Here is a 25,037-nt window from a genome sequence, read left to right as displayed (position 1 = left end):
ATTTGTAATTTTATGGCTGTCTGAAACAGAGAATCTGGGAAACGCAAGTCCAGGCTTTTATCACAGCACGTGTCACAACTGATCCCATTAATTTCAATATTTGTCTCCCCCATGAGTTATGGCACCCTGGAGGATGCAAATTGTGATTATTCCTACAACATGTTAGTGGATGTTGATACACCAGAAATGCAAACTAAGCATTTTCCACAGAACTGACATCACACACGTGCTCCCGATGGACTCACTGGAGGAATCCTGGCACATCTAGCAGAGCATGCTGGGCAGTTAGGAAAAGGGCACATTATAAGTAACTGTGGTAAAGAGAGTCCTTTATTTTATCTCTTGGACAATCACAATATTGATGGGGCAGAGACAACCCATCAACTGTACTCAAGACTCAATCCTTTGCCAAACTGTGAAAAACATTCTTCCAGTTCCCTCTGAAAGCCTGACTCCCAGAAATGTCCAGGGCGTGCCTCCTGAGACCCTCTCCACGTCTTTCTCGTGGGAAACTCACTCTCGTTTAGCAGCTGGGGCTGCATGAACTGATGGCACTGCAGAGGGAGTCAGCCACTGTCTTTGGAGCTGTTGCTGTTATCACGGGAGCCTTCCCTGTATAACCTTCCTTGTAGTGGGCTCCTGTGCTCCTGGGAGTCCTGTAGGCAAAATTCTTGAAGAGGGGGGTGAAATATCCTTGACACATGGCTGTTTGTAAGCAGTAGCCAGCCAGCAACTCCTTCTTTAGCTGTCTATTGATACCCTACTTTTTTCTAAATCCAGAGGCGGACGCTGTGGGAGACATTTACCGTGTGAAGTGACATCCATGTTTCACTTTCTGCGGTGGAGATACCTCCTTTCCACTGGGGTCAATAAGAAGCCTATATTTACATAAAAGCTATGAAAATACACCTGCTTTGCTTATGTATATTTCACAAATAACGCAAAGTGAGATTTTCTTTCTATAAACTTCTGCCTCTTTTCTCTGAGCAAAGAAGAGCAGGTTTCCTCTCGTGACATCAGTTCTGGTACATTTTCGCCTACGCTCTGCTCACAGTCTTCAAGACTGCAGCTCCTGACGGGGATCCCAGATGGCTCCATCCACTCCCACGCTGCTTGTGGGATGGGATGGCCCCGAGCCAGATGGGTCTACAGTGTGTCTGGGAGTCATGTTCCTTACCTTCTGCCCAGATTGATGGCATTCTCTCTCTTTTTTTAATGTCTTAAATTCATTTTGTTCTTTGAGCAGGTAATTTACATTGGTAGCGTCTCAAAAACACACCAGCGTATCCAGTGTAGCGAAGTTTCTCTTCTGCTTCATCTCCCATTTACTAATGCCCGACAGTCCTCTCCATAAGTCAGCGTGGGTACTAGATTTTTTAATGCATATACAAGTACAAATGCATACGCCACTCCTCTTTAGACAATAGCCGACACAGTAACAATATTATGCACCTTGCTTTTTCATGTAATGATAAGTAAATGAGATGGTAGCAGAGACAGCTAGGTGTTCGGCAAACATACTGTCATTTTTCCTAGGAAACAGTCACAGCTCGAAAGCAGCTGCTCAGCCAGAATCGCATTTCCCAGCCTTCCTTGAATCTGAATATGGACATACGACCAGTTCTTTCATGTAGAATGGGAGTAGGAGGCACGCCGCACTTTCAGATCAAAGGCTTTCGGAAGTAACTCTGCCTTTACCATGCCTCTGTTCCATTCCATCAGCTGGATGCAGACAAGGAGGCCTCAGAGGACAACAGGATCAAAAGAGAAGGGTGCAGGCCCCAGAGGGGAGCTGCCCACAAACCAGGAGAGCTAGACGTCAGCCTCCGTTGCATAGAGACACTGCGGGCAAGCTGTTTACAGCAGTCTCATTGCCAGGTTAGAAATGGCACTGCAGTGGTCACGCAGAACATCTTTCCTTTTGCTCCTGTTTTTGCAGCTGTTCACTAGTCCATTGGAAAGGTGGCTCACGGTTGCTTCAGACTGCCCCTCTCTGGGATATTGAAGTTGCTTCCGGCCTTTTGCCACTCAAAACGATGCTGCTGTGGATAGAAGTATACATAGACCATTTCATGTATGAATATCTTTCAGAGATATATTTCATGCTGAAATTGAAAATCTTATTTTAATATTTCCTTTAAATAGGCATGTCAAATAAGGCCTAGGCATGACTAAAATTAATATAAAGTAGATATATGCTATTCAGTTCCTGTTCTGAAGGGATTATATCAATAGTCAAAAAACTAGAAGGCGACATCATCCAGCACCATCCTACTTGTTTGAAGGTCACTTTTTTTTTTTGAGACGGAGTTTTGCTCTTGTTACCCAGGCTGGAGTGCAATGGCTCGATCTCGGCTCACCGCAACCTCCACCTCCTGGGTTCAGGCAATTCTCCTGCCTCAGCCTCCTGAGTAGCTGGGATTACAGGCACGCACCACCATGCCCAGATAATTTTTTGTATTTTTAGTAAAGACAGGGTTTCATCATGTTGACCAGGATGGTCTCGATCTCTTGACCTCGTGATCCACCCACCTTGGACTCCCAAAGTGCTGGGATTACAGGCTTGAGCCACTGCCCCCCACCATTTGAAGGTCACTTAACCAGCAGCCTCAACTATTTGCATTAAAAATGAATCCAGTTGAGAAGTTAAATAGTTGTCTGCTTTCTCATTATAGATTACTTGAAAAGTCATGTGTTTCGTTATAAATTAGTTCATCAGTTGTCACCTGGATCCTCATTTATCCTTACATTAAAAAACACTCTGAAAAACAGTCTGGTCATGTGGCATACTTAAAAACCAAATTAGAAGAGGGAGAAGAATGGAAGCCATGGAGTATCACTTTGAGGAAGGAGAGAAGGTGATGGAAAGAGCCAAGGAAGCATAAAAATCAAACAGAAGAGTTCAAAGGCCCAGGGAGAAGGACAATTTCAAGTCAGGGCGAACACTGACTTGAAATTTGCTGGCGCCACAAAGTAACTCCTAGCCAAAGGTAGGAAGGAGCCAGAGTCCTGAATTACTGAAGTCATATGTTGTAGGCTAAGAAGAAGTATAACGTTTTAATATTTTTACAAAGGAAAATAAGAGCGAAGGAGAGGTATACTATTGTAATAAATTTTACCATGCTAAAAAGGAAGTTTGATGTCTACTTAGAAAATGTGCATGTGTAAAACAGGTCATTTCCTACCGAGCCGAAGGGGACCGAGTGTGGGCCGCGGATGCCAGGTCCTGATAACTCAGAGCTCTCAAATGTGAGGTACGCAGTGAGCTGCTAAGCCTGGGGAGGGAAACAGGACGGTGAGGGAACATCCGCTTCCTGGGAGAAGAGCGGAGTGCAGTTTCCCAGCGGAAACGGAAACGGCTTCCTGACATTTGTGCTCTTCCCTGGGCTTTGTCATTGTGTCACCTGTGTAATATCCTTAAACATGCCCTTCTGACTTCCACCTGCACTACTTGCCATCCCAGTGTGGGCTGTGCAGGCTCAATCATCAGGAATGGTATTTAATCAGGGCTGCAAGTCAAGCAGAGGAGACTCATTAAAGTCACCGCAGGACAGAAACTCAGGCTCCGAGCTGTGGCCTTATCCTGACGCTGCCTTTCTTTTCACCTGCCAGTTACTTTCATCCACCTCCAACCTTCCGGTTTGTGCACTAAACTCAGATTAAGCTGGTTCACTTCTGGGAGGGAAGACCTTGAAGGAAGCTCCACCAGCCCGGCTGGGAATCAGGGCAGGTGCCTGTGCTCAGGGTCACTGCTGAATGGCCATCAGCAAGGCAGTTGGCAATGGCTACTGGGAGGAAGCCTCTCCCACTGAAGACACAGTCAGGTCCCTCGCTCCCCTCACACAAGTATGGCATTGCCTTTAGTCCCGTTTCTGTCAAGGAGGTTGTGTTCTTTATTTCCTCTACACACAACAATGCAATATTCTTCTCCACCTTGTATCATGAATTGCTGTTTAACATTGCACATGGAACAGTCCCTGTGTCTCCCCAAGCTCCCTCAAAAGTGGGCTGTGGAGACCCTCACTGCTTCAGGGAAGTGAGGACAACGTTGGATGAGCTGTGCTCCATAAAAAATGCCATGGTTAAAATGACAAACAATCATGTTCTGTCTGAGTCTGTAAAAGGACCTCAAATTGTGAGAAGAAACACATGCGTTAGGACTCCTTCCTTGATCTGGAATCAGCAAATGCAACTTTCTGATGATGCTAATCTGATAGGAGTTTAGCATACAGCATATGCGTTTGGATTCAGAATATTTCTTATTTACAAGCAAAACTAAATTTAATTTCCCCTTTCCATTTTTGCAGGTTTTAAAAACTTGAGGACATTGAGAAAGCACTTAGCACTGCCTCTGAGACGAGGATTTGGCCCACGTTGATTTCACACCATTTTCAAATTGGTATAAACATATTTATTGAAGTCAGCGTATTAAGAGGCATACTACGGCACCAATGATCCTTCTCCATCCTCCTATTTTTAATCCTAAAACATACACAATAATATTTTGTCAACCACCATCCTCAATGTAAAAAGAGTAGCTGTATTTGCATTATACCAAATGGTTTACAAAGCATTTTCTCAAACATTATTTTACTTTATTTACTAACCTAAACAGAATTGGACAACAGTTTCAATTTATCATTCCAGGATCAGTTTGATCAAAATGGGAATACCCTAAGGTCCTTAGGCTTTTACATCCAATACAAGTATCAGTTCCCCTGAGAAAGCGTTGTTCCCATTTGGGTCCAAAAATCACCGGCATCGATATCAGCTGATGAGCTGGGGGTGGTGACATAACTGATTAAAATGTTACATTCCTGCTGCAGCCAGATAATGGAGGTCCACATCTCTTCAGGTGGGGGCAAGGAGTCTGCATTCTGAGTCTTTTTCTGAGTGATCTTTGGCTTATTAAAATGTGCCTTTTTAATTCCGCACAAATATAATGGCTACGTAATTGAAGTTCTTTCTCTCTTCACTCCTGGTCTTTCATCAGTCAATAAGGTTTTCAAAAGACATGTAAAAATACGGTGATAATCTCTGCAACTTTCTATGCCTACTTCAGGTTAAAAGTGCATTAAAAATGGAAGGCAATTCTAGGAAGGCATCGACCACACTATGTATGGTAGAGGATAATATCTTCAGAGGTCCAGTGCCAGAAAGCCTGCTGTCATTTTTGGGTTTAGGTAGGTTTGGCAGAAGAAAGGGATTAAAAGTAGACCTTGAGAGGACGGGTAGTTCTGGATATGGAAATCAGGAAAGAGAAGGACTAAAGCAGAAGTGGGAAAGAACACGGCAAGTTCGCAGATGAATCTCCTGAGTGCAGACAAGAAGAGGGGATGTCGTCTGCATCAAATTTCCAAATAATAACAAACTCACAAAAAGCCAGACTGCTTTTTATTATCACCATGAGTGTGTAATTCTAAACCACTTCAGTGCTAAAATACTCTCTTAAAACAATTATTTCATGGTCTGTTAGTATCAAGCTTTAATAGTCTATCTGTGAACTCCAAAGAAGCACATTTTTACTATTTATTCTTAACATAAGTTGTATTTGACATGATGGTTATTTCAGAGAGCTCAGCTACATGGGCCAGTTTGGAAAGTGAGTTTGCAAAGTTTTGGGATAATATAAGCTCACTTTGGACTCAGTGAATGTCTTCAAATCCTGTAGTAAAAATATACCTGGGTCTTAAACAGGAGATTTACAATTAAAAGAATGATAGCATAGCAGGAAAACAATGAAGTAATTCAATTCAGTTCATTATGTTATTCTCTGACCACTTTCAGTTTTCATTGCATTTAAAATGTGAAGCAGGCCAGTGGCCCACACCCGTAATCCTAGCACTTTCTGAGGCTGAGGAAGGAGGATTGCTTGAGCCCAGGAGTTCAAGACCAGCCTGGACAACACTGGGAAACCCTGTCTCCACAAAAATACAAAAATTAGCCAGGCATGGTGAGGTGCGCCTGTAGTCCCAGCTGCTCGGGGGGGCTGACGGGAGGATCGTTGGGCTCGAGGTTGAGGCTGCAGTGAACCGTGTGCACCACTACACTCCAGCCTGGGTGACAAAGACAGGCCCTGTCTCGAAAATAAATAAAATAAATTAAAAACCTGAAGCAGTGGAACAGTGCGCACTCTGAGGGGTAGTACTCCAGGTTGGTAAGTGCAATTTTAGTTTATGGATGAAATATTTTAATGAATCTGAATTGTACCAGTCTTGAACAAAGTACAGTGAAACACAAAATTTTAAAAGTATTTCTTAAAGATCAGTGCACTGAAATTACAGAGAATGCAATTAATTGTGACTGTGACAAAATACAATGAAATGGATATTACACAGTAAAGTAGTCACGTTTTGAAGAGAAATACCAGAAGAAATGACCAAAGGCGCTAGCCTTCCATGGCCAGAAAAAATTAAATAAGCAATGCTTAGATACTTACATTATTTTCAGTAAGAATTAGGTCCTCATTATAAAGCAGTAAATAAAATAATGTCAATGTTTAAATCAGTCATTTTCTCCGATTCCTGAAGAGAAAGGAAATATTTGAAATTTTTAACAAAAAAAGTAAATTATAGTACCTGTAAACATCTTTACCGGGTACTATGGTTTGAATGGCCCCTTCAAAACTCATGCTGAAGTTTAACTGCCCTCGTAGCAGTATTAAGAGATGGGACTCTATTTTTTTTTTTTTTTTTTAATTTTATTTTTTTGAGACAGAGTTTCGCTCTTGTTACCCAGGCTGGAGTGCAATGGCGCGATCTCGGCTCACCGCAACCTCCGCCTCCTGGGTTCAGGCAATTCTCCTGCCTCAGCCTCCTGAGTAGCTGGGATTACAGGCACGCGCCACCATGCCCAGCTAATTTTTTTGTATTTTTAGTAGAGACGGGGTTTCACCATGTTGACCAGGATGGTCTCGATCTTTTGACTTTGTGATCCACCCACCTCGGCCTCCCAAAGTGCTGGGATTACAGGCTTGAGCCACCGCACCCGGCCGAGATGGGACTTTAAATAGGTGATTAGGCCGGGAGGGCTCCACCCTCAGGTGGCTTAATTCGGCTTTCGTGGGAGTGGGTTCCTCATAAAAGGATGAGTTTCTCCAGTGCCTCCTCACTGTGCCCATGTAGTGCCTTCCACCATGTCATGATGCTGCAAGAAGGCCCTCACCAGATGCCAGCCCCTTGATCTTGGACTTCCCGCCCTCCAGAACCATGAACCAATACATTTCTGTTCATTATAAATTACTTGGACTGCAGTCTTACAGCAGCATAAAATGAAATAGACTGCGAGATTTTTTTTTCCTATGAAGACATTTAAAAATTGCAAGACCTGTAATCCCAGCACTTTGGGAGGCCGAGGCGGGTGGATCACGAGGTCGAGAGATGGAGACCATCCTGGTCAACATGGTGAAACCCCGTCTCTACTAAAAATACAAAAAATTAACTGGGCACGGTGGCGCATGCCTGTAATCCCAGCTACTCAGGAGGCTGAGGCAGGAGAATTGCTTGAACCCAGGAGGCGGAGGTTGCGGTGAGCCGAGATGGAGCCATTGCACTCCAGCCTAGGTAACAAGAGCGAAACTCCGTCTCAAAAAAAAAAAAAAATTTTGCAAGAAACAGACCTAAAAAAAGAAAGACAAGGATAGTATTATTTTAATTTCTGGAATTTATTGTGTAATAGGGAATTTATTTTATTTTTGTTTCTATGGAGACATTTTAAAGCTGCAAGAAACAAACTTGAAAAAAAAAAGACGTGGATAGTATTTTAATTTCTGGAATTTACTGTGTAACCTCTGCAAAACATATTATTTTTGAAGACTTTTGCTATATCTTTTACTTCAAGTGAAAGAAATTTTAAAATTAATAAAATGCATCATTCAGTTAGCTATTAATAAAGACAAATGAACAGATCTGGGCCTACTCTCTGCTGAACGTGAATCTGCAAAGAAGATGAATTTGGCAGAGTTGTTGACAAACTGGCAAAAGTTAATGCTCGAACAGAAATTGTCATTTGATTATTCTTTCCTGTGACAAACGGAAATTGTTATCATTTCCCTGCATTATGCCACTTATGTATACCTCTGAGCAATGTATATTATGCTTTGTTCGTTTTAAGCCTTGCAGACTCTGTATCGTACCCACTATGGTTTGGATCTGCATCTCATGTCGAATTATAATCCCCAAGGTTGGAGGCGGGACCTGCTGGGAGGTGACTGAATCACGGAGGCAGTTTCTCCTGGTTTAACACCATCCCTTTGCCGCTGTTCTTGTGATCATGAGTAAATTCTCACGAGATCTGATTGTTTAGAAGTATGTGGCATTTCCCTGGTCTCTCTTGCTCCTGCTTCCACCATGGGAAGCGCCTCTCTCCCCCTTCCCTTCTGCCATGATTGGAACATTCCTGAGGCCTCCCAGAAGCAGAAGCTGCTGTGCTTCCTGTACAACCCGCAGAACCATGAGCCAATGAAACCTCTTTTTTTTTTTTTAATAAATTACCCAGTCTCAGGTATTTCTCTATAGCAGTGTGAGAACAGACTAATACAATTCCCTATGTACTTTTCCAAAACTGGAAATTAATCACATTCAATTAATAATTGAATGTGATGTTTGTTAGAGTATCTATGTTGATACACGTGGTGCTAGTTCGTTTATTTTCACTGCTCTAGGATGTTCCACGGCATAAATACACCTTTTTTATGCATCCTCCTTGAAGCGATTATTTAGATTGTTTCTGAGTTATCACAGGGGCTATGAATATTCTTGCTCATGTCTCCGTAGGTTTATGCTTATATTCTTACAGGCAGAACAACTCAATCAGAGGATGTGCATTTTTTAAACTTTACTAAATATGCCATCTTGAACTTCAAAGTACTTGTTGAAATTTATATTCTTACAAGCAGTGAATGACAGTTTCCACGCAAACCTCAACAATAGTTGTTACAGTCAGATATCTAATTTCTGCAAATAAGAGTGCAAAGTGTTACATCACTGTGGTTTGATTTTCGTTTCCCTGATTCGTAGTGATACTGAATATCTTGTGTATTCTTTTGTGAATTCAGTTTTTAAAGCCCTTATTCTGTAAATCTCACTGTTTCTCCACATCTTCTAACAATAATATTCTCATAATTATAACTGTACAAATTTATATTTTTAAATTTTATGACCGTTCTGCTTACCAATGGCCAGTAACCCCTGAAGATAAGAATAATTCGTTTAATTTAATTACATGTTAATTACCCAAAGTTAGTCATTTCGCAACTCTTTAAACAGATACTTACTATTACATTCAGTACAAGTTTTTCATACTGAAACATGAAAAATAATTTTACCAAATAAATTGAAATAACTAAATGTACAGAAGAATATATGGAGGAAGAAAAATAACAAGCCCATTGATGGTCTGTGTTCTACGAAATCCAAATTTCTTATCCTTGTCTGCAGACCTTACTTTTCTAACCTCATTTCCTCCGAAGCTCCCCCTACTCACGTGAAGGACCCTCTGGCATCTCCCTGTCTCTAGAACCCGACCAGCTCAGCTCCACTCCCAAGGTGTTCCTCTGATGCTTCCCTCCTCCCGAAATCCTCTGCTTGGATTATTATCTCAAAGCCTGATTTCTCAATCACAATTACCCCAAACTTCAAACTGACTAATCTCTCTCACACATACATTCTATTCAAATTTTCATTACATTTTTTTCATTATCTAATACTGTCTTATTTTTATTTTTTTAATATTTTTGATTGTCTGTTTCACCATACAAAAACACAACGCTGAAGAACAGGGTCCCTGTATATCCCTTGTGCCTCAAACAGCACCTGGGATGCTGACATGCTTTAAATGTGATTTGAAGGCTAGGCAAAGGCTAGATAAGAGGGCATGCACTTCTCACATTAAATATATTAAAATCCATACCAACCACAGGATTTTGAAGGTTACTTTTGTGACTAGTGCAATTCAATTCAATTTGCTTCCTGCATTTGGAATGTCAGATATTGGTTTTTAAGCTGAAGGTAATTCTAAGGTAACAAACTAATTGAAGAGAGTTTGAACTATAAATGTGTGGTAGTGGGTTTCATATAGACAAGAAACATGTGTGTGAAAATAAAGTTGCCAGAACAGAATTTCAGCGGAGAAGGAATTTCAGTGGTACCTTTACCCAATCACGATGATTTAGTAAGAGCTGCTCAGGTGCTGCCTACAGGAAAAATAGCCCAAAGTCACAATCGTCTGATAAATAATGTTCAATTAATTATGGCAGCTCAATCTAGAATGTAAATGCCACAGGAAGTCCGGGAACTAAATCACCTTCAAGGCAACTTTATTCACACTGTAACAGAAACCTTGCAACACCGAGATCTACATACTGGTCAGTGGGTTGGATTTTTGCCAATATTTTTGAGTGCTTAAAAACAAATGAAAATAAAAGTACCTTTCTTGGTCTCTTCAGGGTGCTATAACAAATTATCATTAGCTGGGTGCTTATGGACAACAGAAATTTATTTCCTATAGTTCTAGAGGCTGAGAAGTCCAAAATCAAGGCAACAACAGATTTGGTGTCTGGGGAGGGCCAGCTGCCTGGCTCATAGATGGCCCATTCTCATGCATCCTTACATGGTGCAAGGAGCTAAGCTCTCTCTCTCTGGAGCCTCTTTTATAAGCGTATCAATCCTATTCATGAGTGCTCTGCCTAATCACCTCCCAAAGGCCCCGTTTTCCATTATCATCACCTTGGAGATTAAGTTTCAACATATAAATTTTGAAGGGATGCAAACATTCAGACCATAGCAGTACCATTAGAGATGTAGATTCTTTACTCAGAGGCTTTTTAGACTGTGAAAAACGGCCCCTTGCTTTAAATGGTATACATTAAGCATTAATAGAAGGAATGTAATACTCTGTAGAATCAAACCACGTTTTTCAGAGTCTACTAATTTCAAAAAGGCCTTCATAATTTAGAGAACTGTTTGTTGACTCTTATCTTTGCAAATACTTTATTCCAGATGTGACTAATTAGTAGTGTAAACAGGTTTGCTGGGAATGTTTATATTACTTAGGAAAAAGCATAATTAGGAAAGAAGCTACAAAGAATATAGCCCTGGGAGCAGTTGAAGATTGAATGATTAGCATTTTATCTTGAACGTCCCCTAAAGACCTTATTTGGGGATCATCTATTATTACTGTTATTATTATTATTGCAGTCTTAGTGTTTCTATATATGCATTTCCATGGTGCTTATACACACAGACACACATAACAGTGACATACGTTTGTTTAATGTCACCAATAACAGCACATGTTTATTAACAAGGAACTGAATCTCTAAAAATTAACTTAGATTATTTTTTCTATATTAGCTTACCTAGAAGTTGTGACTTCTGACTCAAAAGCCTAAAATATTTTGGTGCAGGTTACTGAAGAACCTTGCCTATTTGTATATTTTATTGTCTATTTCAACTCATGAAAAATTGGAATCTTTCAATACCTCCTAAATTATTGTAAAAATAAGGCATAAACCAAATAGTTTAAATCATCTGCAACTTCGCCAGTGTCCGTTGAGCATATAGGGACACTCACTTCTGATTTCTAATTAAAGAACTGTTCAGGCTAAGTCTATGTTTCCTCGGTGAGAGCATTCCATTTATATTTCAGAAGCCCTCATTACAGGTAATCAATTTTGTAATTGTAAATCTTGGTACTGAGACTCTGCTAGGGCAAAGCCATCTAGACATGGAATCTAGGTGGATATGAAGTATTCTAAACTGAATTCCTTTAGGGCTATTCCTCTCTCTGTCTTGTGAACCCATGTCAGCCCACTGATCATGGTTGACAGAACAGCTCAGGGAGGAAACAGCAAAGTATTAGGTGAACAATTTATTAAAACCTGGTCATTGGCTGGGCATAGTGGCTCATGTCTGTAATCCCAGCACTTTGGGAGGCTGAGGCAGGTGGATCACGAGGTCAGGAGATTGAGACCATCCTAGCCAACATGGTGAAACCCCATCCCTACTAAAAATACAAAAATTAGCCAGATGTGGTGGCATATGCCTGTAGTCCCAGCTACTCAGAAGGCTGAGACAGAAAAGTCACTTGAACCTGGGAGGCGAAGGTTGCAGTGAGCTGAGATCATGCCACTGCACTCCAGACTGGGCAACAGAGCAAGACTCCATCTCAAAAACAAACCAAAAAAAAACTGGTCATTAACCAATAGCTGGCCATTATTGACATAGGCTGAGAATAAATTTAGGTTATATAATTAAGTAAGGGAAATTTGTGTCTAATTAGCATCTGATAAATACTTTAGATTATACACAGAAATGACTAAAGCAACAAATGCCAACATTTCTCCCCATGCCACATGCCTCCAGGAGGACAAGTTTATCCCAATAGAACCCTTACATCTTCAGCCAGAGCTGCAGTTCTGCTGTTGTTTTTACTTCAAAGCTAGTTTCATTTTGCATACTACCAATTCAGTAAAATTCTGAACAAGCTTGCTGTTTTACCTACCCCAAAATTTCAAACTCATAAAGACATTAACATGTTTTTTAAGCCTATTGTGTTTTTGAAAAGAAAAATAAAGCTACTGCATGAAGACAATGACCCTGGAATTAAGGGAGACAGATATTATATTATTTAAATGTGCAGTTTAAAACTACATATTGAAAGTTACAGCCCATTAATGTAAATTATTTTGCAGTGAAAATATCTAATTATCTCTCCCAGATAACAAATCTAAATGTAAATGTTTCAACCTCATCATAATAACTGCAGGGAGAGAGGCTGCACAACTGCAAATCCAGAGTCTGCCCCAAAGTTGAATTGTCTATGAAATTCACCCATGTGTCTCTGGTGTGCTGTTCCCAGGTGCCTCTTTTATAGAACAAGAAGAGAAAAATGTATTAGATTCTGTGTGTATTGAAATTACATGTTTGGAGGAGCAATTATTTGGTGAGGTATATAAGGACAATGAAATTTTTTTTTTAACTCACCACTATTGTGGTTCTTAGTAAAGTTCATTTGCAAAAACAAACATGTAAATTAATTTTCAGGATTTTTTTCATTCACTTATTTCATGGCAGAATTATTAACCTTTCTATAGTTAAAGACAAATAGAATATTGCAAGCTTCAGATTTAAAATATATACTGAAATAGATTGTTTCGCAATACAAATAAGGATCTTGAGACTCTTGGAGATGTGACTCACCCATGTTTTATTTATAGGCATTTTCAGAATAGGTGCTGTATTTATTTTTCTTCTTAGACATGTCTGAACTCTACTGTTGACATTACAACAGTAACACCTGATTAAGAAGTCTGAAATCCTGGGTTTGCTGCCATGATCTCTAAAGCACTGTTTGGTTAGAAAACTCTTTAATTGCTACCAAATGAAAAAACTGAAAGTAAGAGTTTCTGTTTTAATGAGAGTAGAAAAACTTTCCTATGTATGTAGAAGAAATGGAGTAATTGGTTCACTCCTCCTTCTCCCATTTTAGGGTGTACTCTTTTGTTTAATCAATTGGGAAACATAAACTTAATATGAATTTTTACAATAACATGCTTCAGAGTCTTTCCAATGCCTTCAGTTTATCATGACGTCTATGGATTGGCACACGTCAGGGTTTTAAATGGTTGGCGTTCCTTCGGGCAGCAAGACACAGAGGCCCTCTGGGTTGACCACAAGAATATGAGTTCATTTTAAAGAAACAAAAAGGATAGCAACAGCAAAGACTCTATCTGCACAGCAGAACCAGACAGCTAAGCTACACAGCACAGTCTCACAGAAGCTAGAATGCCATTGCAGGAACTGGAATGTTGGTTCAAGACACACCACAGTTTTAGTAGCTGTGCTCCCGTCACCCCATCTCTAGTGCTTGTCATTAAGGTTATTCAACCACTCTCCACCTCTTCTGTGGCTCTGTCTGCTTCTTACTAGTTAATTCTCCCTAGAGTGCTGATCTGATGGGTCTGACAAATGACCCACCTATACGGGGATTCTTTAAAGGGGGAGATTTCATCCCAGCTTGCTTTTAAGTCAGAAGCCCATTGTCAGCCATTTGACCACAACTGGGTACAAAGGACAAAAAGATAACAAGGGTTGGAATTCTTCAGAAGGCAGCTTTACCTAATCTTCAGTAATACTATTACCGAAATGACAAAGTGTGTATTTCTGGCATATTAAGTGTTCTCCAAAAGATTACTGAAACTTACAAGTACTTCACACACTGCCTTTCCAGCGTGACTCATTACAGCTTCAGTCAACATCTCAGGATCTCTAACTTGCCATATACACACACCTATTCTACCAAACTGAAGTAATTCTAAAGGGTACCTGAAGGTCCCATGTGTTCTTACAGCTCTGTCTTTAAATATCTGCTACCTTTGCCTAGAACAACTTCATAACTATTCTACTTGGATAACTCCTCATCTTTCAAGATTCAGTTCAAGCACAATAATAACTATATTTTGTTTCTTCCCTTTCCAACATCTTTTCCTTTTTATTTTGGTAAATTTCCCCTGCGGACCTGCTGTTCCTGTACTTTCATTGTTTGGAGGAAGCTCACCCCATGCCTTGACCCTGAGCTTAGGAGGATAATGTTGATCAATCAGTACTTTGTATTCTTTTAGCTACGTGTTTGGATCAAGCGTGGACATGTGACCCAAGCAAGGCCAGGAACGTTCAATCATCTGGGACCGTTTTATAGAATTACTAGAAAAGATTTGTTTGATTCTATAAAGTTGACTAACTGATTAAATGAAAACCTAGAGTTCCTAGTGTCAGTATTTGTCACTACCTGTGGATGGCCGCTGAATGAGAAACAACAGTGAAATGACTGTAGTTGAGAGGAGAGAGAAATTGAGAACATAGTGGGGTACCTGAAACAAACTGTAACTAAACATCAATGTCAAACCCCCCCACCAAAATTTTCCTTTATGTAAGACAATAACCTTTTTTTTTCTCTAGTGAGATTTACCTGAGATTTTTACTACCTGTGAAATAGCGATGTAATTAACACAAGCTAGGTTAAGCCAGGTGCTTCGGTTTGATTAAGAAACACAATTGCTGGTTATAATGGAACTTCAGTATGTTTTTTGAACTAAAATTAACACATTTAACAATTTGTCAAATGGCATTATTAATCAAACAGCTAAAAATGTATTTGTGTTTCTCTGATTAGCCGCATTCTACCACATGGTTCTGATTGTCTGTTTCTTCCCTAGGCTGTGAGCTCATGGGAGGCTGGAACAGCAGCTCATTTATCTTCCTGTGGTCAGTGCCCGCTGCACTGGATGGTATATTGCTAGCATTCATTAAATATTTGATGAACAATGAAAGAAAGACAGATAAACTTTTAGCTGTTTGATTAATAACAGTATTTTCTGAATTGCTAAATACATCCATTTTAGTTCAAAGAATAAATCCAAGTTCCATTATAACCAGCAAAACCATTTCTTCATCAAACTTAAGATTTTTCCCTTTCTTCAAAGTGCTTCCACAGAAAGTAAAAATTCGATGAATTTTGCACCATATTTTCTTAGTAGAATCTAAGTATCTGTTTTAACACTTCAATCTAGAGATCCTATGTGGTGGTTAAACCACAGTGAACAATTTAATAGAGAGAGAAATGAGGTTGATGAGGGAATCGAGGTCCGGATCATAGCGGGTCTCAATTTCTATGCTAAACAGTTTGGATTTCATTGTGTAGGCAATTTAGAGGCATCGAGCAGTAACCACACAAGATTCACATTTTGCAAGGTTAACTAGTGGCAGGTTCAGGATGTGGAAAAGGGCCAAGAGTTCCGAGGATCTAGAGAACGCACGGGAGCCCAGCTGCAGGTTAGCAATTGCCCACACTGAGGCAGTGGCAGTGGGGATGAGGAGGACGTGGAGGCTGAAATCTGGGTGCTGCATGTAGAGGGCAAGAAAAATCGAAAATGACCCCAAGTTCTGTCTTGAATGACAGTCATTCACTAAGACAAAAAAAAGTAATTAACATGAATGAGATAAATAGATCTGGCAAATAAACTAATTTGATTTTGGACACATTAAGTTAAAAAAAAGAACTGGCAAAAAAAAAAAAAATATATATATATATATTTGTGGGGGTCCGTAATCTTTATTCTGGCAACAGTTTTTAACTGGACAGCTGGAGCTGGGTGCTTGGCTCTTCTGCCTTGCAAATGTCCTGCTCATGCCCTGAGAAGGCAGCTTGGCCTTCCCAAGCATGGCATTCACTGTGAGCTTGTGGATGGTTCTCGTGAGCTCAAGCTCTAAGGAAGCTCCTTAAATGACATTAAGTGGGTTGCTGAGATTAGGCAGGGAAAAATGTATTTCACTTCAGGGTATTCTTGAGTGGATTTGAAAAAAGTTGAAAGCGTATAGAAAAGTATTTTATTTATGAGGCCAAATGATAAAATTTCCTTAATTCAAAATGAATCTCTGTCATTGTGTTCGTTTCCCTCTGCTATCGAATTATAGCCACTTTGCATGGGGTGGAAGTGCTGCAGAGACAGACTGCAGGAGTCAGTTCAACAAGGTTGGGCCAGGTGCAAACCCCACAACAAGATTGGGGATGAGGGCAGGTGTAAACCCCACATTACATTTGATCACTTGCATCTGATTTCTTCCCCTTTCACCAACAGACGTCCCCACAGCAAATGAAAGAATTTTTAAAGGAGTCCAGGGGTGTAATTAAGTGAGACAATACAGATGCCAGAATTTAAACACTGCCAGTTTTATGTAATTTAATTAATACTGTGGAGAGGGGAAAATGCTTGCCTCTGCAGTATTTTGTTAATAGAGAGCTGCTGACGAAAGGGCATCATTCTGACAGAAACCAGTGAAATAAAGATTTGCTCCATAGATGGCTCTATTTGATTAGAAAGAACAACCAAATCCAGAGTCCTGTTTATTATTTTATGTCTGACATTTCACAAGTCTGGGTAATGTAATTATCTGTGGAAAATCCAACAGCATGCCAGTTGTCCTCTACAGGTGTACCTGTCTTTCCGGACAACCTTCTTAGACATCGATTACGTACGGCACCTGCTTCCCCTGTCGGCTCACTGCACTTGTGAGGAAGCTGGCCTCACAGATGGAAATGGAAGGAGAACATTTTCAAATGAAAGAAGGACACCTGAAATCCCAGCACTTGGGGATGCCAAGGCAGGTGGATCACCTGAGGTCAGGAGTTCGATACCAGCCTGGCCAACATGGTGAAACTCTGTCTCTACTAAAAATACAAAAATCAGCCAGGCCTTGGTGGTGGGCACCTGCAATCCCAGATACTCAAGAGGCAGAGGCAGAAGACTCACTTAAACCCAGGAGGTAGAGGTTGTGAGCAGAGATATCACCAGTGCACTCCAGCCTGGGTGACAGACAGAGCGAGACTCAAAAAACAATTTTTTTTTAATAAAAAAGAAAGAATGATGTTCTTGCTTAAAAATACAAACATGCTGGTATTATTACCAACTTTTATTTATCTTTCATTCAACCAGGCCATTTGGATAAATACATATTTCATCTTCCTCAGAGACGTAGTAGATAATGCTTTAGATGTAGACTCAAAATCAATTTTGGTAATAACTGTGGGTACAGCTCACAGCTCTCTAAATGGAAATCGGGGGACATGAAAAGAGAAAGGAGGTCTGTGATCAGCCAAGCACTCAGACAAGATCCTGAGGTCTCAGGTGGCTCCTCATTTACAGCTTATGGACGCGAATGAGGGAAAACTATTTGAAATTTCAAAGAGTTTGGGGTTTTGAATTTGTCTTTATTTAAAAGGTTCCTTTTCTCTCTTTGTACTTCATAGTTCTTTTCAGAACTTTCATCCACAGCACGTAGTAAACACTGTGTTCTGTAAATGAAAATGAGGGAGAAATGGAAGGTTTCGATGCCAAAAATGTAGGAGGGCTACTGTGCCCGCTGAGACATGCATCGTGCTTCTTCACTCTGTACTCGCTGTCCTAAGATGGCTTCTGATTGATCATCTGCCTATTTTCATCAAATATGACCAGATCTAAATGGTATAGTCAGACTAACAGTTTTAGTTATAATACAGATTCAACATAACTAAGATAAAATATGAGGGAACTTGATCCATTTGAGAGTTCAATAATACGTATGCCATATAATTCAAGACTAATCACATGAAAACACACTCCTTCTATTTTAATTAAATACATATATACAGCATGTTGGGACAAGGCTCAATGTACCTGAAGTTTCAGGAAATTTAATCTCTGGAGAGGGCCATGGATAAGGCCTGAGCCAAGCCCACGGCAGGTGGTCTCGTCTGAGAGGTTTGGCTTACCTATTGTTAAATAACAAACCACCCCCAAAAGTTTGTGGCTTTTATTAGTTCACAATTTTTTGCAACCTAAGTTTAGGCAGGGTGGGGCAGAACATTTCTTTTTCTCTTGGAGATTTCGGCCAGTATCATGAAGTTACCCTTAGATGGCTTCATTTGCCTGTCTGTGACCTTGGAGGAGGGGCTGCAGGAATTCTCTCCGGTTCTCACTTGGCCAAACTTGGGTTCTTGACATGTGGCTGGATCCCATGAGAGCTTTCCCAAGGGGAGCACAGGCAGAAGCTGCAGATAAAGGCCTAGCCACAGAGGTGCCATCAGCATCCTTGCTGCGTTCTCTTGGTCAAATCCAGGCAAAGGGCCAGGCCAGATGCAAGGGGAGGAAAATAAACCCCACCTCTCAATAGGAAAAGCAGCAAGAATTCCTAGTCATCTACATTCTACCAGAGTCTATCCTTTGGCCACCAAATATTGATATTCTCTGATGTGCAAATACACTTACTTTCTCCCAAGAGTCCATAACTCTCATCTCGTTATGGCGTCAGACTTAATGCAAAGACTAGGATCTCATCCTCTAAGCTGGACACAGGTAGACCTGTGAATTAAAAACACAAGCCAACTGCCCTCCACACACACAGTATCTGCAGCAAACACTCCAAACCCACAGGAGGAAATGGGAAGCATGTAGAGACTGAAGTGCAGCCATGTCTGCCCTGCAGGTCCTCGTGCTCACTGGAGAAACAAACCCTAGATCTCCCCACTGGGAGCAGCCCTCCTCCACACGTGGCTTCTCCCTTCAAGCTTTTGGTTCTGCCCTCTGAATCCCCCTTCCTTTTCTATAAAAAATGGTCCGTTGTAAAGCAGGCCTGGTGGTGACAAAATCTCTGAGTACTTCCTTGTTCGCAAAGGATTTTATTTTTCCTTCACTTCTGAAGCTCAGTTTGGCTGGATATGAAATTCTGGGACACAGAAAGGGGAGTACTAAACACTGGGGTCTATTGAGGGGAAAAGGGGAGGGCCAGTGGGAGGGGGAGGTGGGGAGGGATAGCCTGGGGAGAAATACCAAATGTGGGTGAAGGGGAGAAGCAAAGCAAAGCACACTGCCATGTGCGTACCTACGCAACTGTCTTGCATGCTCTGCTCATGTACCCCAAAACCTAAAATCCAATAAAAAATTAAAAAAAAAAAAATGGTCTGTGCTTTCAATTAGGTAGTTTTCTGACAGCCCTCAGGACACTGGAAAAGGAGACCTCTTTCCATACTGCATTGTCTTTATTCCTTTCAGGCCAAACTGATACAGCTTCTTAAATGACTGTGTGGGATTTCAGCATATAAAATTATAATCCAACCCACCAGACAGAAGCTCTGCCTACACATCTCTGACAATGGATCTTCTCTCTGCTTAGCTATAAATCGGAGTTCCGTGGGTAAATGCTCTTAGAAATCTTAGGAGAAACTTGTCTAGCTCAGGAGTAAGAAACACCTCTTAACAGAGTCTCTGATCTTAACAAAGTGTTTTGTATCCATGCCCTTGACCTGATCTGAAACCTGAAGTCATGTGGTCCTGGCAGCCTCTGTCTCTGATTTTTGTCTGAGCCACCTCTTACTTTCAGAAACTTCTGCCTACTGGACAGGCTAGAAATGTGAAACGGTTGTATTTTCTAACCTAGCAAAATCTAAAGTCGAATATTTTCTTTAAATTCTGCTTAAAAATCAGTTTCTTTTTTTTTTTTTTTTTTTCAGTCTTTCTCCATACTCTATTATCAAGAGCTCAAAGAAGCCTGCTGGCACTTTGGACATTCTGCCCGGGAATTTCCTTAGTCAAATTCACAAGTTCATTAGGTCCATGTACTATCTTCTATGTTCCTGCTAGTATCAGTTTTGTCAAATATTCTTCAACTAAAGAATGCAGGTCACCATTTTCCCAGGCTTGAATGGCAATCTTCTTACTGCCTTTCTGGTCTGCACTAAATCTTCCTGCTATTTTTTAAATCTTCTTGCTATTCTGTCCACCAAGGCCAACACCATCTGCTTTGGGTTTGTGTTGCTGAAGCATCCCACTTCTTCTTTTTTTATCTTTTCAGACTATTTTGAGACAAGGTCTTGCCCTGTCACCCAGGCTGGAGTACAATGGTGAAGTCATTGCTCACTGCATCCCACTTCTGATACCAAATTCTGTTTCAATTTTTCTATTGCTACTAACAAAACACCTCAGAACATCATGGCTTAAACAGCAATTATTCACTATAATTCTTCATGTGGCCAAGAAGTTCTCCAACTTTATGTGGTGTTATAGGAAGTGCTGGGATGGCTGGAGGGCTCAGAACATTCACACTGTCATGGCTGGCAATTGAGAATGATCCCTGGCTAGGGTTCAGTGTGCTATAGACTGGGGCTTTTGGTGCTCGCCCATGAGGGCTTCTCCAGGTGGCAACTTGAGCTTTGTCCTGACATGGAAGTTGGGTCCCAGTAATGGACATTCCCTGAGGTGAAGACAGAAGCTGTAGCTCTGGTAAGGCCCATCCTTAGCGGTCACACAGTGTCATTCCCATCACATTCTGTTGATAAGAATAGGTTAAGAGTAACCAAAAGCAAAGGGAGATTAAATAGTTCACCTCTGATTGTGAAAAAGACCAAGTGACATTGCAAAAATGTATGTTGGATGGAAGATGTGGTGTAATCATCTATGAAAGGAGCTGGGGATGTTGGGATGAGGTGAATATATTTTGTATATGAGAAGAACATGAATTGGGGGGGATCAGCAGCTACAGTGTTGTGTGTTGAACTACACTCACCCCAAATTCATATGTTGAAATTTTAACTCCTCATACTTCAGAATGTGACCTTATTTGGAAATAGGGTCATTGAAGATATAATTAGTTAAGATAAGGTCCTACTGGTGTAGGATCAGTCCCTAATATAATACTGTTGTCCTCTTAGAAAACGGGAATGGGACACAGGTCTCTGGACACAGGGAGAATATGATATGATGATGGAGGCGTAGATCGGGGTGATGCAGCAGAAACCCAGATACTTCAAGGATCACCAGCAAGCATCACGGAGCTAGGGAGAGGCCTGGAACAGATTCTCCCACACAGCCCGAGGAACAGCCGACCCAGCGGGCATCTGACCTCAGACTTCAGCCTCGAGAACGCTGAGAGAATACGTTTCTGTTGTTTCCACCTACCTGTTTGTGGGACTTTTTCACAGCAGCCTCAAGAAACTGAGACTGTCAGCCATAGGCCTTGTTTTGAACCTCTATCCAGGTATAACAGGAAAAAAACTTAGCTCGAGTCTTTTGAATTCTTCAAGGATTCAGCTTAATGGAAGTGGCTAGAATTTTCACAAATATTTTCTTTTCTGAGGCCGTTCTTGCCACCTTTTATTCCAAAATTATATGTGATATTATAATCAGGAATAATCAGGAATCTCGTACATGTGTGGGACTGTGTGTGTGTGTGTGTGTGTGTGTAGTGGTTGTTTTTCAAAGACCACAAAGGGTAGCCATTCTCAATCTCCTATATTAGAAAAGCTTTCTCATTGACACTAGTGCTGGTTCTGATTTAAAGCTGCTGCATGTGACAAGTGCTAAGGCCTCAACCACCTCTCCTCTACAGGAAGGTCCTCCAGAAAGCCAGGATTGGCCAAGTGAGGGCATTCACACTCACAGCCTCACATGCACAGGTAACTGGTGGCCACAGTTATTTTTGCAAAGAACAGGAATTTTTGTGCTGTCTTATTCTGGATTCCCCGGTACCTGTTTTGCTAATTTACCAAAAAGCGATGCTGCTGTCTCATGCCAATGCAGTATGCTAAAATTCCAGGATAGATGTTGGAATATGTATGAGGAGATGACGAAGATTGATGTGTCCGTGGAGGATTGAAATGTGAGCATCTGCTGTAATGGCACTAAAAGGAATTAGACTCATCAACTATAGTGATTCATAATGATAGCTGTGTTTGCTCTTAGAATATTAAGGGAATCAACCATCCACTTAATTGCCAAAAGGACTTTTTTCTTTCTTACCCTACAACATTGCTCTCTCTCATCCTCCCAGTATATAGATTTTTATGTAGATATAGCCCAAAATGGTATTACCAGCTTAAGCATAAATGTAGCAAAGAAAAATTAACATGAGCTAATATCTTTGATTAATGCTAGTTTCTATGCCTGAACTTAAGATCATAAATATCCCTTTAAAAGTACTGCTGTCTTCAAATAAGATCAAATCAAATTACAAGGCACTTTGTTAATGAAAAGTATCGATTTATATAGCATTTGGTCCAAACCGTTGCCAATTTGCAATTTATGTGATATCCCTCACAGCGATGAGCTTTTTATCCTTGCATATACAGAGGTCCTTCTCTTTGTCCTTAACAAGCTTCTCATTCTCCTCCTCCTCTCAAGCTTCAGGCCTCAGTTATCTTCTCTTTACATTCCCTTACTTGGCAATCCTATTCATTTCTACAATGCTAGGAGTCGCTTCTTGGCCAGTGACTCCCAAATCTTAATAAGATGCTACCTCTCTTTCCAATGTACTTGCCCAAGTAACCTATCTTTTCCAACCTGATGGGGCTTCCCTCTCTACCTTTTTATTCACACAGTTTTAAGACTCCACTCAACCCTTCCAAATCTTACCATCCTTAAAAATCAAGCTGAAGATCAAGGTCACAATTCCTAACTCCTTTCTGGTTCGTGATCTGCTTTTCCCTCCTCTTGCACATCAGAATGCTACTCATGTGAATATTGGCCCTGCTACACCTCGGGAAGCAGAATCCAATGACGGAACATGACATTCTCAGAGAGTACAGGAGGTGAGGTAAGTTAAATAAGGGACTTGGAAGGAAAGTAGACCTCCACCAGACAGCATGGCCCAATCGGTTGTCGCAACTATTAGGTGACATATATCTCTGGAAGACCAGACATCCTGCCTTAGGATTAGCTTCACCATTGAATTAAACAGTGATCGTACACAACCATGTGGCACCTCATATGTTTTATTGAAAATGTCTTAAAATCCTTTATGAACAAGCAATTGCTGAGAGATTTCCTCACCACCAGGCTGGCCTTACAAGAGTTCCTAAAATAAGCGTAAACATAGAAAGGAACAACCAGTACCAGCCACTCCAAAAACATACCAAATGGCAAAGACCAGCAACACAATGAAGAAACTGCATCAACTAACGGGCAAAACATCCAGCTAGCATCAAAATGGCAGGATCAAATTCACACATACCAATATTAACCTTAAATGTAAATGGACTAAAGGCCTCAATCAAAAGATATAAATGGCAAACTGAATACAGGACATCGGTGTACTGTATTCAGGAAACCCATCTCACATGCAAGGACACAAATAGGCTCAAAATAAAGGGATGGAGGAAGATTTACCAAGAAAATGGAGAGCAAAAAAAAGCAGGAGTTGCAATCCTAGGCTCTGATAAAATAGATTTTAAACCAACAAAGACCAAAAGAGAAAAAGAAGGGCATTACATAATGGTAAAAGGATCAAGGCAACAAGAAGAGCTAATGATCCTAAACATATATGTACCCAATACAGGAGCACCCAGATACATAAAGCAAGTTCTTAATGACCTACAAAGAGACTTAGACTCCCACACTGGAGACTTTAATACTCCACTGTCAGTATTAGGCAGATCAACTAGACAGAAAATTAACAAGGATATCCAGGACTTGAACTCAGATCTGGACCAAGCAAACCTAATAGACATTTACAGAACTCTCCACCCCAAATTCAGAGAATATACATTCTTCTCAGAGCCACATCACACCTACTCTAAAACTGACCACATAATTGGAAGTAAATCACTCCTCAGCAAATGCAAAAGAACAGAAATCATAACAAACAGTCTCTCAGACCACAGCACAATCAAATTAGAACTCAGGATAAAGAAACTCACTCAGAACTGCAAAACTTCATGGAAACTAAACAACCAGCTTCTGGATGTTGACTGGATAAACAATGAAATGAAGGCAGAAATAAAGATGTTCTTCACAACCAATGAGAATGAATACACACAGAATCTCTGGGACACATTTAAAGCAGTGTTTAGGGAGAAATTTATAGCAATAAATACCCACATGAGAAACAAGAAAAAATCTAATATTGATACCCTATCATCAAAATTTAAAGAGCTAGAGGAGGAAGATCAAAAAACTCAAAAGCTAGCAAAGACAAGAAATAACTAAGATCAGACCTGAACTGAAGGAGATAGAGACACAAAAAAACCCTTCAAAAAAAATCAATAAATCCAGGAGCTGGTCTTTTGAAAAGATCAACAAAATAGACAGACTGCTAGCCAGATTAACAAAAAAGGAAAGAGAGAAAGAGAGAAGGATCAAATAGATGCAATAAAAGATGATAAAGAGGATATCACCACATATTTCACAGAAATACACACCAGAGATTACTACAAATAACTCTATGCACACAAACCAGTAAACCTGGAAGAAATGAATAAATTCCTGGATGCTTGCACCCTCCCAAGCCTAAACCAGAAAGAAGTTGAAACCCTGAATAGACCAGCAGCAAGGGCTGAAGTTGAGGCAGTAATTAATAGCCTACCAACCAAAAAAAGCCCAGGTCCAGATGGGTTCATAACAGAATTCTACCAGACGTATAAAGAGGACCTGGTACCACTCCTTCTGAAACTATTCCAAATAATCCAAAAAGAGGGAATCCTTTCTAAATCATTTTATGAGACCAATATCATCC

At 40.6% G+C, this 25,037-nt stretch overlaps 1 long non-coding RNA gene across 1 annotated transcript in view; it reads right to left on the bottom strand.

Annotated features, from left to right (window-relative positions):
* Nucleotides 1-311: 311 nt before the first annotated feature.
* LOC118153040 (uncharacterized) overlaps nucleotides 312-25,037 on the bottom strand; it is a 56,784-nt gene continuing 32,058 nt past the window's right edge. The window contains exons 2-3 of the long non-coding RNA XR_004742205.3: nucleotides 6,440-6,524; nucleotides 312-2,042 (exon numbers count right to left, since the gene is read on the bottom strand). This is a non-coding gene — a long non-coding RNA (uncharacterized LOC118153040). The remainder of the gene's footprint in view (nucleotides 2,043-6,439; nucleotides 6,525-25,037) is intronic.

This window comes from Callithrix jacchus, chromosome 4 (genome assembly GCF_049354715.1).
Source record: "Callithrix jacchus isolate 240 chromosome 4, calJac240_pri, whole genome shotgun sequence".
NCBI classification, from domain to species: Eukaryota; Metazoa; Chordata; class Mammalia; order Primates; family Cebidae; genus Callithrix; species Callithrix jacchus.
The sequence above is the reverse complement of the archived record's forward strand: the minus strand, read 5'-3'. Positions and strand labels throughout refer to the sequence as shown.